General features: G+C 43.7%; 1 protein-coding gene across 3 annotated transcripts in view; it reads right to left on the bottom strand.

The window, feature by feature from the left end:
• Nucleotides 1-14,982, bottom strand: part of LCP1 (lymphocyte cytosolic protein 1) — a 64,341-nt gene extending 49,359 nt beyond the window's left edge. For all 3 annotated transcript variants that reach the window (XM_042972366.1, XM_042972419.1, XM_007085387.3), the window contains exon 1: nt 14,877-14,982. The gene's annotated coding sequence lies outside the window, so the exon portion shown is untranslated. The remainder of the gene's footprint in view (nt 1-14,876) is intronic.
• Between the last annotated feature and the right edge of the window lie 2,450 nt (nt 14,983-17,432).

Below are 17,432 nucleotides of genomic sequence, written 5' to 3'. Positions count from 1 at the left end.
GGGTGAATTATGGAATCCTGTTTTAGAATCACTGTCCAAATCATAAATCTAAGAGTACAGACTCCCACCATTCATCTAAGTCACATCCGGCTGCCAGGTTTTCTGTGAGCACTTAAATGTATTAAATCAATAGCTCTAAAATTCCAAGACATTTGGCTGAAGAAAGTACCGGTTGTTCACTTTTATAAGATTATTTCCAAAGTCCTAAGAACGCCAGATTACCCCCCAAGTTGCAGAAGCCACAAAACCCGCTCATTTCTTTAGGTCAATGAGTTTTGAGTCTCTGCTTAGAGGAGGCTGGTATTTCCCAGGTCGGCAGTGAAAGAGAACTTCTGATAATGACTACTTAAGAATAAAAGCACCTAAACTCAAGTTCCCTAAAGTCTGAATACAGAAACTATTTGTGGGAGGTTGTTATAGAACACAGTGCTGTAGGATTTACAGAAAGAAATATAGTACATTCTCTAAAATAAATGCAACCGTGTAAGCTGAATTTTCTCTGAGGGGTTTCCTAACTGGTCATGAAAAGCAGCAGAAGGGATGAGGAAAGGTGACTGGCTAGGGTGAGATGCCCGTGGGCTGCATTTACTCCTGAGAGGTGGTAATGGTGTGCTGGTCAGTATTTCGGTTTGATATACTGATGCCCAGTTATATAACTGCCAGGATCAGGGAGGCATCTGTGACCCGGCATCACATTGCCAAGGGACTCTTTTTGAATGTGTCCTACTTTTCCTGCAACTTGACACAGTGGGTAAAATAAAACTGGAAACTCAGGACCCAGATTCCCAGCTTTGCCTCAATAATTTCAGGACAGCGCCAGGAGAAAGCTGTACAACTTCCGAATACGTGAATGAACAGTTAATAATCCAAAACAACGCGTAATCGAGAACGTCACTCATATTGCAATCTTTAGTGCTAGACTACACTTACTGAAGAGGAACATAAAACACCTAAGACTCTGAAGCAAAATAGCATACCCATAAGTTTTTAAGAAGCCATCATGATAAGCTTCTACGAGACAAAGAAGCAGGTTTGCTTCACACAACTCTGTCCTCTTCATGTTACAAAGTAGGGGATGTAACCACCAGTGATTTACTGTAAGTTCTCAGGACCATTTTCAGGACGTTCCAAAGCTTAACGTAAAGGATGATTCTGAAAATGTAGTTTAACAATGACTTTGTTTTTAAGAAGCCATATAATTATAAACAGCGTCAAATATAGAGGACCATTTAGAGGAACTCTTACGAATTCTTTTTGTCAAGTCAAAATCTCCTTTAGATTGTCTTTTGTCCCCTCTCTCTCGATCTCTCTCTCCCTGCAGATACACTGATTTGCCTAAGGGCCTCCCCAGAGCACAGAACTGGGATCTCTACCACCTCTGCCCCCACGGTGCAGGAGTGGGTCAGGGGCACTGACCCGGTGGCTCTCTTCTCTAGCTCTCTCTCTCGGGTGGCCTGTGAACTCTCATGGGAAGCTGGCAGGCCAGGTCACTCTAACCCTGGTGAACGTGATGTTCTGGGGGCCTTTGTCGTCTGATCACAGTTGAGGGGCTTTGGAAGCTGTATATAACACAGCACACAGAGCCCAGCTCAGTTACCAACCAAGGAGTGCCCATCTCCCCACTTCCCCATGCTGCCTTGCTTCTCCCCACTTCCTTCCTCCCCCAACACCCCACCCCCACACTGCCTTGCTTCTCTACCGAGCTGCTCACGGCCATGAAGGGTGTGACACAGTGGGTGCCCGGGGGGCTAGGTTGGTTAAACTTCTGACTCCTGATTTTAGCTCCGGTCATGATCTCATGGTTCATGGGATCAAGCCCCACATGGGGCTCTGCGCTGATGGGGGGATTCTCTCTGCCCCTCCCTGCTTGTATTCTCTCGAAAAGAAAAGAAAAGAGAAGAGAAGGAAGGATGTGACACAGAACAAAACTCTTGCAAGCAAAGGGGATGCTCTAAGCTGGGGCTGGGGAGGCCCTCATTGCCTTGTCATCCCTCCCCTTCCCCGGGGTATATATAGGCAGTGACTCTCCTGGTGTTAACATCTTGAAAATCCCTTCATTCCACATTCAACCACAAGGACTTTAAGATCCAGACCCTTCCTTCTTGAAAGTTCAGGGTATCCTTGGGTTTTGTTTTTCAAAAAGCTGAATATTATTATGGACTGATAGATCACCCACTCTTCAGTTCAGTTACCTCAATATCAGACATCATTCATTCCTCGTTTGTTCATTCATCCATACTTTCTCCTCACCTACTAGTCTGTGTGCAAAGCACTGCTCTCCTTGCTGGGCTATAAGCGAGGGGGTCACAAAGCCTCGGGCTCTATGAAGCCCACAGTTACATCTCAGGTTTCAAATGTGACACAGAGACTATCACTCACTTCTTGCAAAACGGTGAAATACGATGAGAAAAGCTCTGAAGATCAAAAATGGACAAGTGAAACAGGACCGCAAGGGGGAAAAAGAAGAGTAAGAAATTAACACAGAAACTTACCTAAACATACAAAGAGCAAACATCTTCACCAGCCATAAAATAAAGAGACCCAGATAATTTACACACTTGTACATCTCCAAGGAAACCACAACCAAAAACCTGGCAGAGACGGGAAGGAAATGTGGAGCTTGGGCTTGGGAGACCTAGGTTACTGCCCGTCCGTGTGATATCAGGCTCTGTTTGGCCTCCCTGGGCCTCCGTTTCCTCATCTGTAAGTTGAGAAACGGAATCCCTTCCGTGTGAAAAGTTCCCAAAGTCTACTCTCTGGCTGGTAAGCGTCTGCACCAGTTAGGGCCCGGAGAAGGTGTGCTTCAAAGGAGCCTAGAAATAGGGGCAGGGGTGATCAGGAGCTGGGGCTATCACCCTGGTGGGTCCCACTCTGCCCCTCCCGGCTCCTGCTCTTACCTCAGCGGCAGGGAGAGCTCTGGCCTCGTGCATTGCCCTCACTGAGCAAGGCAGATGCCCACTGCTCGGCCGCTCAGCGCAGAGCAGGGCAGTTGGCGAGCTGCACGTGGGATCTCCTTTCTGACATGCCTCCGTGTACAGCTCAAGGCACGCCGATCCAGTTCCCTCCCAGTTTCTAGGCAAGACGGTAGGCAAACTGTCCCAGAAAGAGAGCCATCTACTATTTTCTTAAAAATATCTGAATCGTGAAACCCTACAACCTCTCCGATGTCTCAAATCGCTACCCTGTAACCTAAATCTTTTCTGATACGATGAAAGCTTTCTCTCTCTCTCTCTCTCTCTCTCTCTCTCTCTCTCAGGCTATTCTCAGGGAGGAATTAGAGAAGCTGCTCATTTCATAACGATTCTGTCACCTGCCTTTAACGACTGCCACCAGGCCTTTCAAAACAATTCTTTTAACCTGCTTTTGGGGGCTTGTCGTCCAAGTCTTTAACAGTTTTCTTTGCTATGGTCTGGGTCCAAGCCCACTTTCTTAAATGACAGAAGGATAACTGAGACACAGAAGGTGGCAGTGAAGGGACCGCAGAGATGACCTATCTGGCCATGTTCCTCCCGCCACAGAGGAGAGAAATGACACCCAAGTTAAGAGATGCTCCCTGGCCCCACCCTGCCAGCCACCAGCTCTGCCTAGGGTGGCAGGTCTCTGCCTAGGGTGGCATAGCCCGGGGCTGGGCCTCCAAGCTGTCTTATAAACCCTGCTGGCCACTGTGATGCCTGGCGGTGGGGTCTCCAGATAACTGCGTGCCTGACTCTGAGAGGACAGGAAAGGAACTGTGGAGACAGCAGTGGCCGAAAGGAGGGTAAAACCGGCCAGGATGCTCTAAGCCAGTGAACCAGGAGCACAGAGGAAATAACAAGGAACGGGTGCTAGAGTTCACCTGGATGTAATCTGCATATCACCATCTGGACTATGAAAACCCTCTGGGAATTCTAAATATCTGCTACTAAACAAATGTATACATCTGTGCATGTCTTGATTTCCTTATTTTGAGAGAGTCAGAGACGGCGTGAGCGGGGCAGGGGCAGAGACAGAGGAAAAGAGAGGGAAAATCCCAAGCAGGCTCCATGCTGCCAGTGCACAGTCCGATGGGCGGCTCCATCCCACGAACCGGAAGATTGTGACCTGAGCCGAAACCAAGAGTCGAACGCTTAACTGACTGAGCCACCCGGGTGCCCCCACATTTCCTCTTTCGGTAAATATCTGCCAAATACCTACTATATGCCAGGTCCTGGGCTAGATGCTGGCAACACAAAGGTAAGATGTGGCCGTGGCCTGGTTCGTAGGGAAGAGAGACACCAGTCATTAGAATACAGGGGGCAATTTAGAGCCACAGGAAGTGGGGAAATGGCTCTCTCCCGGAGAGCCAGGCACGGTTCCCACAGGAAGTGACAGGTGACCTGGAATTCCACAGATGAGAAAATGCTTAGAGTTCAGTCAGTCTTTTTTCTTATTCATGCCGGATGATTATGGATTAATCTCCACTTTTGTTGGAGTCCAAGAAAACAATGGCTAAAAGACAAATGAGAAGGCCAGGTAATGTTTACTGAGTGCTTCTTCAACGCTAAGTGTTTTATATGCATTTACCTCGAGCCACAGTCCTAGGGAACACTGTTATGATTTGCTCTTCAGAGACGAGGGAACTGAGATTATAATAACTGGCCCAGGGTTACCTTGCTGTGAACTAGGGAAGCCTCATGCTGGCACAGAGCCTGGGGGTCGGCTGAGGCACCCTACACCCCACTACAGGCCAACACGATGTAGGTCTTCCTGGAGGCAGCTTTCCTCGTATCTGGGGTCACTGGATTTCTGTACCTTAAGGTTCTCTGCTCTCCTTCGGGGTTACTCAGCTCTGACCTCGAGTTCACTGGGGATACACACGCTTGGCAAGGTTTTACCTATGGCTAAAACCTTCCCGGGCTCTTTGGAGAAGTTCCCTTCAGTTCCTCAACATCTTCAGGGGAGAGTTAGGAGCAAGAACACCGCCAGGGTGACCATGCCCATTCCTGCCTGTGCCTCCTGTCTCTGCGGGACAAGGGGTGCTCTTCCTTAGCAGCCCCACACCTGTCATCCCATCACATTGAATAAAGCCCTGGCCTTCTTCTAGGGCTGGAGATGCAACGATGAATAGCAAAGAATCCTTGCTCTTGAAGGACACACAATCCTGTGAAGGAAAGTGCCGACTGCCACTTAGAGGCCACGCTGACCTTCACGTTCTAACTGTGTTATTATCACGGCGCTGTGGGAGCAGAGAGGGAGAAGCACTTAACTCTGCCCCAGAGGAGAAGGGAGACGTCTCCAAAGAAGGCAATATTAACTTTCCTTGAGCTACATCTCAAAGAACCAGTTGGAATTTTCCAAAAAGACAAAATGGAGAGTGGCACTCCATTTCTCCACACCGTGGTCCCCACTATCCACAGGGGCTATGTTCCAAGACCCCCAGCGGATGCCTGCGACCACGGGTAGTACCAAATCTAATAAATACTATGTTTTCCCTTATACATACACAACTATGACAAAGTGCAATTTATAAATTAGGCACAGTAAGAAACTAACGATAATTAATAAAACAGAACAATTCTCACAATATTCTGCAATAAAAGTTATGTGAATGTGGTCTCACTCTCAAAATATTTTTTTGTACTGTACTCACCCTTCTTGTGATGATGTGAGATGATAAAATGCCTACGTGGTGACATGAGGTGAGGTGAATGATGTAGGTGGTGGGACGTAGCATTGGGCTACTGTTGACCTTTTACCTTCTGATAAAATGTCAGGAGGAGGATATTTTGCTTCTGGAACGCGGTTGACCGCGGGTAACTGAAACCGTGGAAAGCGAAGCCGTGGATATGGGGGGGGACTACTGTATAGGGGAAAATAGCCCTGCAAAGGGAGGAGTCAAGCAAGAGAAGGTCACCAAGGAAGCCGTTGGGGGTTTAGTATGACTGGCCCAGGAGGCAGCCCCTAGAAGAGTTTGGGGAAGTGCCAATGTGGTTGCCTTCCTCACCAGCTCTTGTTTCCAGAAGAAAAAGCCTGGTGATCTAGGCTCTCCCTGCTATCTTCAGCCACGATGCTGACGACATCCCCTTTAGGTTATACAAATACTCTGCAGCTTCCTAATGCAACAAAACCACTGTGTCTAGAGGCCATTTTGGGTTTGTTTATATGGACAGGGATTCCTCCTTCTATCGCCATCTCCCATGTAGAAAATACAGCCCTACAAAGTGAGGAAGGAACTGGATATGTTAGAAAATGGGAAATGGGGCCCTGAAAAGTGAAGTTACTCCCCAAAGTCTCAAAGTGAGTCAGTGATTGGTCTGAAAAGCGAAGGAGAGCCTTGAGAATTGTCGTTTGGTTTAGCCAAGGTATGGGAAAAACAGAAGTCAACTAAACACTTAAACAACGTAACAGATTAAAAAAAAAAACAAACCTAGGGATGCAAAATCCATGAAATGTACTTTATACCTCGGAGATGTCGATGGAGAGGAAAACAAGGGGAGAAGTTTCTTCAACCACGTCTTTCAGGAATGGCCTAGGCTCCACAGTTTACAGCCTCACCTATTGCAACAACACAAGCTGCCTTTCTCCTAGTCCAAGCCAGCAAAAATCCATTTCAGGCATCCAAAATCCTCATCCAAATGCTAATGATCCTGTCTTCCTTTGTGAAATTACATATACAATTGTATATCGATAATAAAGTAGGAAGCAGCTTGGTATGGTGAAAAGATGATGAGTTTTCTATGCAACTCCTTCTTGCTATGTGTTTTTGTACACATTCCTTAAACTAAAAAAAAAAAAAATTTTTTTAACATTTCTTTCTTTCTGAGAGACAGAGCACGAGCAGGGCAGGGGCAGAGAGAGAGACACACACACAGAATCCGAAGCAGGCTCCAGGCTCTGCGCCGACAGGCTGACAGATGCAAGCCTGACACGGGGCTTGAACCCATGGACCACAAGATCATGACCTGAGCTGAAGTCGGACGCTTAACCGACGGAGCCACCCAGGTGGCCCTCCTTAAATTTTTTTTTAAGTTTATTTATTTTGAGAGAGAGAGAGAGAGAGAGAGAGAGAGAGAGAGAGGGAGAGGGAGATTGAGCACATGCGTGTGAGTCAGGGAGGGGCACAGAGTGAAGGAGAGAGAATTCCAAGCAGGCTCCAAACCCAGCACGAGCCTGGCATGAGGCTGGAACTCATGAACTTTGAGATCATGACCTGAGCTGAAATCAAGAGTTGGACGCCTAACTGACTAAGCCAATTAGGTGCTCCTTAAATTTTCTGAGCCTCAGTTTCTTCATATGTAAAAAAGCGATATTAGTAATGCAATTTACAGTGCTCACTCCATAGGGTTGTATTAGAATTCAATGAGACAGAGGATTTAAATTGTATACAATGGTGCTTAATGAAGGAAGGAAAGAAGAAAGCAAGGAAGAAATGAGTGGGGAAATAAAAAAAGAAGTTTCACAAAATCATCTTGGGGAATAAACGCCATTTCCACCATAAACTGTATCAAGTATTATGTAGAGTCACCACCTAAAATCCACACTTAATTGTATGTATGTTATATGTAGGTCTGTGCGTATGTAAATCTATATTTCACATCTGTTTTCTACCTTCAAATGGTCTTAGTGTGGCTCATTTTGGTTCTTTTAGCGCATTTCTCATACAGAGTTCTTGAAGTCAGTTGCAAAAGGTATTGCAGAAGTGCTAACTGACATAACCAGAAGTCAACAGCATTGGTATTGGCTGATCTGAGGTTGAGTGGTCAAGGGGCTTAGTCTTGCCTGAAATACTGACGGTGGAAAGTACCTTCTAACAGTTGAGGAAGTGTGGCCAGAGTGGGAAAATGTACAGCAATCTTAAGAAAAGCCTGACCACATCTCCATGAGTCACCAAAAGAAATGAGATCTATGAGTATCTGTGATGGGGACCATCGGGCAATGTCTCCTTAATCGCAGGTGTCCAGGGGACGGATTCTGTGAGCTTGTGCCCTACTTCTGTCTGCTCTCCACTCCCTCATTGTCTAGGCATTTTCTCTATGATTGTTGGAGCTGGAAAAATACCAAGACAATACGCAGCACACATTTGTATGTTCGCAATTACAACGGAAGCTTCTATTTATTCTTAACAATGTGACCTCATTTTCTATAGGCTCATTGGGGTCGTTGTTCTAGAATCTCTAATGACAAACTCATTCTCAAAAAAAAAAAAAAATGAGGACTAACAGATACATGGAGGCAGGAAGTTTGTATTAATTTGATGGGCTATACATATCTTCAGTCTGTTGGAAGCCACAGTTTGGTTGGCAAATATTTACCGATACCAATTTATACTGGGATATGTGATACATCTCATTTCTTGTGTCAAAATTTTAAATCACCTTTAAGAAACTGTGACTATAAAATGGGAAAGAGGCAGGGTGTAAATCTTGGTTCTGGCACTTAACTGGCTCTGGGACCTTGGACTTAATCCTCCACGAACCTCAGTTTGGTCATCTGTTAGAAGAATATGACGATATCAACCTTATGCATCTTTTGTGTTGAAATGTAAGAGTAAACATATGTCAAGTGTTCAGCACAACGCCCAGCAAATGGCGAGGGCTCGGTCAGTCCATAGTGATGATGAGTGTCGTGGAGTGACTGTGCAGACAGACTGATGGCATGGGGAAATGGGAAAGGAAAATGACCCCAAGAACAGTTCTAGGAAACAGACAGTGCTTTCTCTTATTTTATAGATGAGGAAACTGAGACTTGCTCAGGCTCCACACTTAGTAAAAGACCAAAATACGAATCCGAATTTGCCTCCAAATTTGCTCTGTCTTCTGAATATCATACCTGTTTGTTTCATGCACAGAAATTACAGACAGTCAGACTCACAAACTTTAAAAAACTAAGATGATATACAATATTAAATACATTCTATATTGTATACTTTATATATGATCGGACAGATTAAGTATCCCAATTGCCTTTACTCTGTTGTCAGAGGAAAGAAACAAAGGATCAAGGATATGTTGATGAAAAGACTTCATCTGAAAGACAACAAGGGAAGGGAAAAATCTGAAAAATTTCTCAAAGGTGACCATAATATTCTATCTTTCCAAAGGGATTTTTTTTTTAATGTTTACAAAAGCATTGGAAATGACAAGGAAAGTTCATTTCACATTGTCAAGATGAAGAAGGGGGGCGTAACAGCATAGGCGTTGCTCATTTTTTTTCTTACTTTCACTTTGCATGTATCGCCCAGATTTCTCCCCTAAGGACCCCCCACCCCCACCCAGTGAAAATAACGTGGGCTGATGATGTCAAGGAGGTGTAGAGGACCCACATTTTAAAATGTTACACCAGAGATGAACAAAGATGCAATTCTAACTCTAAATTTTGTGGGAGAAAAGGAAGAAGATGCAAATTTTATACACATACATTTGTACACTTCTTTACTTCATATATTTGGGTACACAGCTTAGATAAATTTCGGTACTGACTACCCGACTGAGGGATCAACATGCAGGGTGTTGTTTAAATGCAAAGTAATTATTCCATTAATTCACTTCCCCCCTGAAAGTACAACCAGAGAAAAAAGGAAAACAAATTATCCGGAGATTGCAATTCACATGCATAATTAATTTGCCTGCAGAATTCGGTGTCTTGGCTTTTCTGCCTGTGGAGAACATAATCTCTTTTCCATTTTCGTTCAGCCACTCAGAAAGATGTGTGCGTGTGTGTGTGTGTGTGTGTGTGTGTGTGTGTGAGAGAGAGAGAGAGAGAGAGAGAGAGACAGAGACAGAGACAGAGACAGAGTCAGAGACAGACAGAGACAGATAAGACAGATAAGGCAGAGAGCATCCACTGGCTATGTAACTGCTGCTGGACTAAAACACGAATCAATGCTGCAACCACAGGACTGTGGCTGTGTGAGTTCCTCAATTTAACATTGCAGCTTTTCCTTCCACCAGAAAAAACCCAATGACCATATTTGAGAAACAAGCCTCCTTATAACTTATAAATGGGGCTGACACACAGGCGTGGCTCTGAAGTTGAGCAAAACTCATTTTAAGCCCCTAAGTGGGTCACTTTTTACGTCTATTTTTCAACTCACAATTAAAACAATCTTGCATTCTTTCACAGTTTTTAGGACACCTATGTTTGGCCACGACTGTACAATTAGAGATATGGGTGTTCCAGTGTAAATACTAAATTGTCTAATTTATTTGTGTCTATCAGTCACAACAGTCAAAAATGTGAATAAAACTTGACCGAAAGTATTCTAACCTTTTAAGACTGAAAACTTTTCAAAGCTTTTGAGGATAGAAATCATATTTTGTGACCCATGCAGAGATCGATAAATGGGTAAAAACTAAATAGTCAAGTGCAGAGAGGTGCTGGGTAGATACTGATGGTGATGGTGATGAAGGAGAAGGAGAAGGAAAAGAAGAAGAAAAGGAAGAGGAGGAATCTGTTTGATAAAAGCAATTGGAATACAGATCCTTTTATTTGGGATAAATTATCATTATTTGAGCTCAACTCCAGAGCTTAGGTACAAATAAGCCCCATGGTCTGCTGCCTGTTTATTCCAGGAGAATATTATTTCTCCTGGAATTCAGCAGTTATATAAAAAACTGATTCAAATGTAGAAAATTAAAGTAATAAACCATCTGAATGGATTGACTTTCTTCACATATGAAGATAACACCAGTAACTACCTCACAGGATCGTAGGGATGACTAAATATATCAGTATTGGCTAAAACACAAAAAAATACTCAGTCCCGAGTGAGTAGTACCCGAGTGTTAGCTATCATTATTAGGGTGGTAAATTGAAATTCTTTCTTCCCCGCTCTATTGCTTGCTGTAGGTTACAAGACGAAGCGATGATGAAATTACTGGGAAGACTGATGTAATCACTGAAACTTGGCAAACCCAAAACAATGGGGGCAGTCAATAGTTTAAGGAAATGGACTCAGAAGGGAACTGAGGAAAGCCACGGGAGATGCCATCTGGGAGCAGCTGTAGGGAGATGCCCCTAAAAATGTGAACGTCTAATCTGGTGGCAACTTCTCAGAACTTCAAAATGAAAACAGCATGAAACATGGACGCTTTTGATGTAAGTGCCTTGCCATCTGGCAAAACAGGGAAACTTGCAACTCTTGGAATCTGTTGACACTGGTTAGTTTGACATTTCGGTGGAGCTCTAATGCTAATGTTTATTATGCCCGCAGGGCTCAATATGTAGATGGCATAGCATCATTTTGGTTGGTGGTTTCTGTGAGTTGGGAAACTAGCTGACAAAAAGCCCTAAAGAAACAATTAGACTACTATAAATAATGTTACTCTGCCACAAAATCTATTAATCATAAAGTCTGGTGCCTTTACAATCTTGCTTTATAAATTTTGACTCTTTGTTAATGGAATCTTATGAGCAAGTTTGTTAATTTTATTTCACCTAGACTGATATCAAAATGTGTTTGCCCTCTCTCCTCTATATATGGAGGGTCTTTATTCTACAAGTAATGAGAAGTTGACTTGAGAACTTTCTAGAATAATCCAAAGTAACTAAGCAAAAGTTACTAATATCTGTTCTTAGGTTCTCTGTCATCAAAGAAGCCCATTATCAAGTACAATAGTTTCAGTAAGTGTAGCTAAGTTTGAGGTCATTGACTGTGTTTAGGCCAAAATAATAAGATTGTAATTTTGTCTGTTTGTGATGGTCATTGGGAAATTTCCTAAATACCTTGAACTCAATGTCCATTCAGTGCTTTGAGGCTAAAATGAAGAATAGTGCTTTGGCAAAGAGGAAGCACGGTAGAATGCAAAATACCGTATGATTACTATATCTTCTTTCACAGCCATCACTGTGAGGAACTCAGTAAATAATAAGTTCATAAGTGAAATCAAAGAAAAGACCTCCATGCATCTCTAAGTAGCTGAGAGAAAATACGTGTGACAAATTTTCAATTCAATAAATATCATTAGTGCTGACCACGTGCTAGGAGAGCTAAGAAGGAGCTCAGGCTGTCAAACAAGGAATTGAAACTTAAGCAATTATGCTTACTGCTATACTTACTCTAAGATCAAAACGTTAAACAGACACACACACAGAAGAAACTGTTTGTGGGGCAAGGAAGATGGCCGAAGGGTTCCATAGGGAAGACTTCCAAAAGGACTCGTTTCTTGAAGTGAGTCTTGAAAACTGACTGTAAGTTTTATAAATAAGAAAGCAATCAGAGCAACAGTTGGAGCAAAAAGAAGTGAAAGCATGGAACTTTCTGGCGGCTTGTGGTCTTGTGCACCCAGAACATGGGCAAATGAGGGGGGGGTGAGAGGATGGAGGGCAGCCAGAGCAGAAGGAAGTGACAAGAAATAAGGTTGGGGAAGTGGTTGAGGCAAGTTTGTGAAGGCGTACAATTCTTTGGTAAAATTATACATTAATTAAAAGAGGATACTTCTTCATTCTCTAAAAGAGGATTCTGCACTCATTACATGAAACCCACAACGGTATCTCTTACTTATAAAGACAAAAAAAGCTTCTGGGTTTATTGCAAATTTTTTTCTTCTCTCTTTCTCCCCCTCTTTCCTTTAAAATTATGAGCACCAAGGTCTCCTCAGTCAGCTTCAGAAATAAAAGCTTCTAATGATCTACATCTGGGAAAAAAATATGCTGGTGTGGAAGAAGGGATCTAGAAGAGACAGATGCTTATAGAGAAGCAATATGGAGCTGGAAATCATGACTATCTAACATCCCTCGACCCCTCCAATAACCCAGTGACAGTGGGCCAGTTGCTTCCACGGTGAGCCCCCCCCCCGCCTCATGTCTAAAGGCATTATGTGAGATAATGCTTAAGGAGTGGCTACATGTTGTAAGTAGGTATAAATATTATAATATAATAATATTGTTATTACTTGTCCTCTCTAAGTAGGTCGTATTTGAATGGGACTTTACTTGTTGGCCTCCCTTCCTCACAGGGACCAGAAGAAGGTTTATAAATGGTATTAAAATACTGAAATTGTTTCCCAAATTACTGATTGTTTCAAGGCATACTTTGTAAGTTAAAGGAAATAAAATTTTAAATGTGACCAAGAAAAGCATCCTTCAGATAGCTAATGAAATGTCCCACCATAACAGTGCTTGATCAATGGGTAAGACCCAGAAGATTCTTCCCTGATGCTACTGGGGGTGAGCTAGACAGAAGAGAAATGGATATTTTATAGCGTATCAGGTTGACACTTTAACAGTCTAAACTTGATTTAAATCAAGAGACTTTTTTCTCTACTTTGAATTAACTTTTTCATATTCCATTTTATTTCCTTCCAAAGTAAGGAAAAGACTGACATACCTTCACACTCTAATTTATTTCATTCTCATTAATATCTTTACTGGAAAGAAGATAGAGCATTTTTTGAATTTGTTCTTTTCTGGGGCTCAGGTCCTCCTCCCCCAATTCCACATTTTTGCTAGTTTAAAACCACTCACGAGAGATGTGTAAATATCGATGCCCACATTTTGCAACTTTCAGAAATTCACATTTATAGGTAAATGGCTAATTCCATTCAAATTTGCCTGTGCAGATGGTTCTTTGAAATGTTTTATTTAATAGAAACCAATTATGATAAATTTATGTAAATTCAAAACTAAGACACGGCGAATAAACCAGCGTTGTTGACTGATAGGTTTTTTTTTTTTTTTTTTAAGTTGCCCTGGGGAACTAACTTGAAAAAATGAGTTGCTATCCTTGAATAAGAAAAATTGGGTTTTGATAAGTACCCTGATAAATTAAGCCATTTCCAGTCTGAATGGCTTTTATGTTTATCATCTGTCAATGGTTGTTAATACTGTTGGATAATGATAATTAAATGAATGCCGACGCTACAATATTTAAAGCCTATGTTTCAACAGAGCTTCTGGAGTAAATATTCCATGTCGACTTTATCAGAATTTCTGATGTAGACAGAAGCCTTTCATCCAGAATTTAACGGCCATTTGTTTGGTCATCAGCCTAAGCAATAGTTCAAACAATTCCGCAAAAACAGTACAATTAAGCCACACAAATTGCTTTTATTTTTAGAGAGTAAATGAAGAAAAGGCGCCTCCGATTCCTTGTGGTTATTAGACATACACATTAAAACCACTGGCACCAAAATCACTCAAATAACCAGTAACACACTCAGCAACATATGACTCAAGGCATTAATACATCCACTCAAATGCTGTAAAGAAACTTTTTAGAAAAACAGAACCACGGGAGCTAAAATTAAACTACTCCCACCAGGCCAATGAGCAGCACAATCTAAATGATCAATACCCACTTTCCTGAAAACATTTTAAAGTAGATCAAATCACAGTAAATAGCATCCCTGAGATAAAGCAAGAGAAATAAATCAAAACATGGTTTGGTTTGAAAGGGGGAAAAAAAAAAAAGGGGGCACCTGGGTGGCTCATTTCGTTGGGTGTCCAAATTCGGCTCAGGTCAAGGTCTCACTGCTCTTGAGTTCGAGCCCTGCGTTGGGCTCTGTGCTGACAGCTCAGAGCCTGGAGCCTGCTTCAGATTCTGTCTCCCTCTCTCTCTGCACCCACCCCCACTCATGCTCTGTCTCTGTCTCTGTCTCTCAAAAATGAATAAACATAAAAAAATAAAAATAAAGTAAAAGGGAAAAAAAGAATCCTGGTTTTGGGGGTGCTAGCTGTGGATAACTAGAGAAGAAGCCACCCCACAGAACTGAGCGGTCCGACCCTGGACAGCCACATGGGGTGGCTACAGCTTGGCTGGGCAGTTAAACGGTGACATGGTTCACAGAGGGCTCGGGTGACAGGTGCTCAGATCTCAGTCCCCTGAAGGCAAAACCCACAACCCACAGAAACAGAGCCGCCCAACCAGGAAAAACATCATGAGCACTTAGAAATGACAAAAAGACATTAAGAAATTTTACCTTGTTGAAAAACTGTCCTCAGTGGTACTGGCGTGTGACCAGAAACCCCCTCCTTTCTGATCTGCAGAACAACTTTGTCAAACCCGGGTACGCGGTCACAAGGCAGGAAGTGACTAGAGTGACAAATCATCAGGCAGGAAAGAAATAGATTTTGTCTTTATAAGGACATTTTACCTAACTTTTTTTTTTTTTTCTCGTGTCTCCTCCCCCACAAGAAATCACCTGACAGAACAGGTCACACTGAAATTCAGAAACGTCTTACCACTTCCTTTTTATAAGCATTTTTCTCTTCCCTTCCCTTTCTTTCTTCTCTGTCTCCTAAGCTCTGGGCTACTTAAACCTGTCTGATTTCAGATAACAAGGCAAGGTCAGCCTGCTACCTTTACTACTTGCTCTGACCCCACTTGCAAATGCAAAGCCCAGGTGCCTGGCTACTTAGAGCAAAGACAAACAAATGATTCGTTTTGAGTGAAGTAGCCAAGGGAGAAGGTGGAAATCCACCTGAAACAAACTAAAAGGGATTTCTTTGGGAAAGCTCCGCCCCAGCCGAAACCTAACCTCTCTCAAGTGTCCCTGAACACCGATCTTATTGGAGCAAACAAAAACAAAATGGTCTCTTTAAGGGGAAGGGCCTAAAAAGAATGGCCACTATATTATTTACTCACTTTTATTTATAGAACATCTATGTGCTAGGGATCTCTTTAACCCAGTTAAAGATTTCAATTATTTAGACGTTTCCTATAAAGAGCACCAGTGGACGACACAGGCAGCTGCTGTAGTTAAATAGGTAGCTGAATTCCTTCTTACTGACCAGATTTATTTTTTGAATGCACGGTTTATAATGTTAGCAAGTAATTAAAAAAAAAAAAAGGCTCTATTCTATGTGCAAACCCTGGATGCTTGTCTTGAGGGCAAATTCCCATTGTCCAAAGTAAGTGCTCGAGTGCTCATGGCCTCACAGAGGCTGTGAAGGTTGTGTAGTGCCCTGAGTAATGTTAACTAAGTATAATCTTCACATTTGCCCCAAACTGTGTATGGCTCCAGCGGTCAGCTACTGAGGAATGAAGATATACGGCGGTGCTTTAGTCTGACAGTGAGTTGACCATGCTTGATCATTCTACATGCTTCTGTAGTTGCTAGGAGCCTGGAATCCCCCCAGTGGGCATTCCGGTCGGGGAGCTGCTCTTATGCACCTTTTGCTTCTTTGAGGTCTCCTCTAGAAAGTTCCTGCTTCCAACCTCAAATGTTAAACCAAGCTGTTTCTAGTTTATCTACTTCATTGGCCAGTGATGGGGCAACTTCTTGGTCAGAACCACACAGAGGCCATCTTGAAGAAGAGCATGGGCAGAGTAATGGGAAGAGATGGTGGAGATTCGGTCCATTTGAGAAGTGGTTAACCTCCAGAGAACTACCAGCCCTCCAGTGACTTCCAAGGAAGACTGGGAGGGCGAATCAGACCCTGTTTGCTCCGTTCCATCATTACTCCCAAGTAAGAGATTGCAGAGGGATTTCAAGAAGCAACTAAATTCCTCTGGGACACCAAGGAAACACCTACGCACCACTGTGACAGTACCCGTCACGCTACAAAGCAGCTGGCGGTTCCTACTCTGGTGGGAATAATCACCATTCTGAGCCCCGCAGCAGGATTCTCTAGATAGTGTCCTGATGGTTTAAGGATGAAAACCATGTGAAACGTGGATCCCTCTAATCTGGTTCTACGTCCCAGGTTGGTCTGACGAATGGAATAAAAACACCCCCGCAGGAACATGTCAGAAAGGGAAGGAGAGACTCCTTTCGTTTACCTGGGAGGAGGAAAGGGGCAGCATCCTGTGTCTACCGGTGCCTGGTCATCGGAGACCTGAGGAATCTGTAAGGAAGAGCCATCTGTTAGGAGAAGGGGCGAAAGGGCTGTGAAACACCGAGGCAGGTGTAGATGTGGGGCAGGGCGGACGCGTGAGGACAGTGAATCACATACGGTTATGACTGGCAGTCAGACGAAGGATTTAGGGTTCCAGACAGCATCTAGATTCTAGAAGATGAAAGCCATTGAATTGTGCCGCTTAACCAGCGGGGCGAGGGAGGAGTCTTCTCTAGCGGGAGCTCAACTTGGGCTCCACCTTGGCCGCCCACCAGCACCTCACCCACATCCTGGACTGCTCCCTCCAGAGAAATCTCTTTATCTGCCTCCCAGGGGCGTGTCTACCCAGATACAGGCAGCTGTTTAGACGTGACATCCAGGCTTCTTCAGAGGGCAGGATTTTATCACTGTCGGTGTTGAGAATTGCTGGGGCATCACGGCCAACATGCATCAAATGGGACTTTCCGTTTTATTACTATTTCTCGGTTCTCTACAGACCACGAGCTTCGGGTGGCCCACACCCAGAGAGGACCCGTCCCACCCGCCACCCTCCACAGTGCCACGTCTGCCACTTCTTGGCTGGCCCATCCTTTGCCTTCTCTCTACCCCTACTGCCCTCCCCTACTCCTCCCCCCCCCCCCCCCCCCAGCCCTGGGCTGCTCAGAAACCCGCAGCCTCAGTCTCTAATTCCACCTCAG

Source organism: Panthera tigris, chromosome A1, assembly GCF_018350195.1.
Source record: "Panthera tigris isolate Pti1 chromosome A1, P.tigris_Pti1_mat1.1, whole genome shotgun sequence".
Classification (NCBI taxonomy): domain Eukaryota; kingdom Metazoa; phylum Chordata; class Mammalia; order Carnivora; family Felidae; genus Panthera; species Panthera tigris.
Note: the sequence above shows the minus strand (reverse complement) of the source record. Positions and strands in the feature narration are given on the sequence as shown.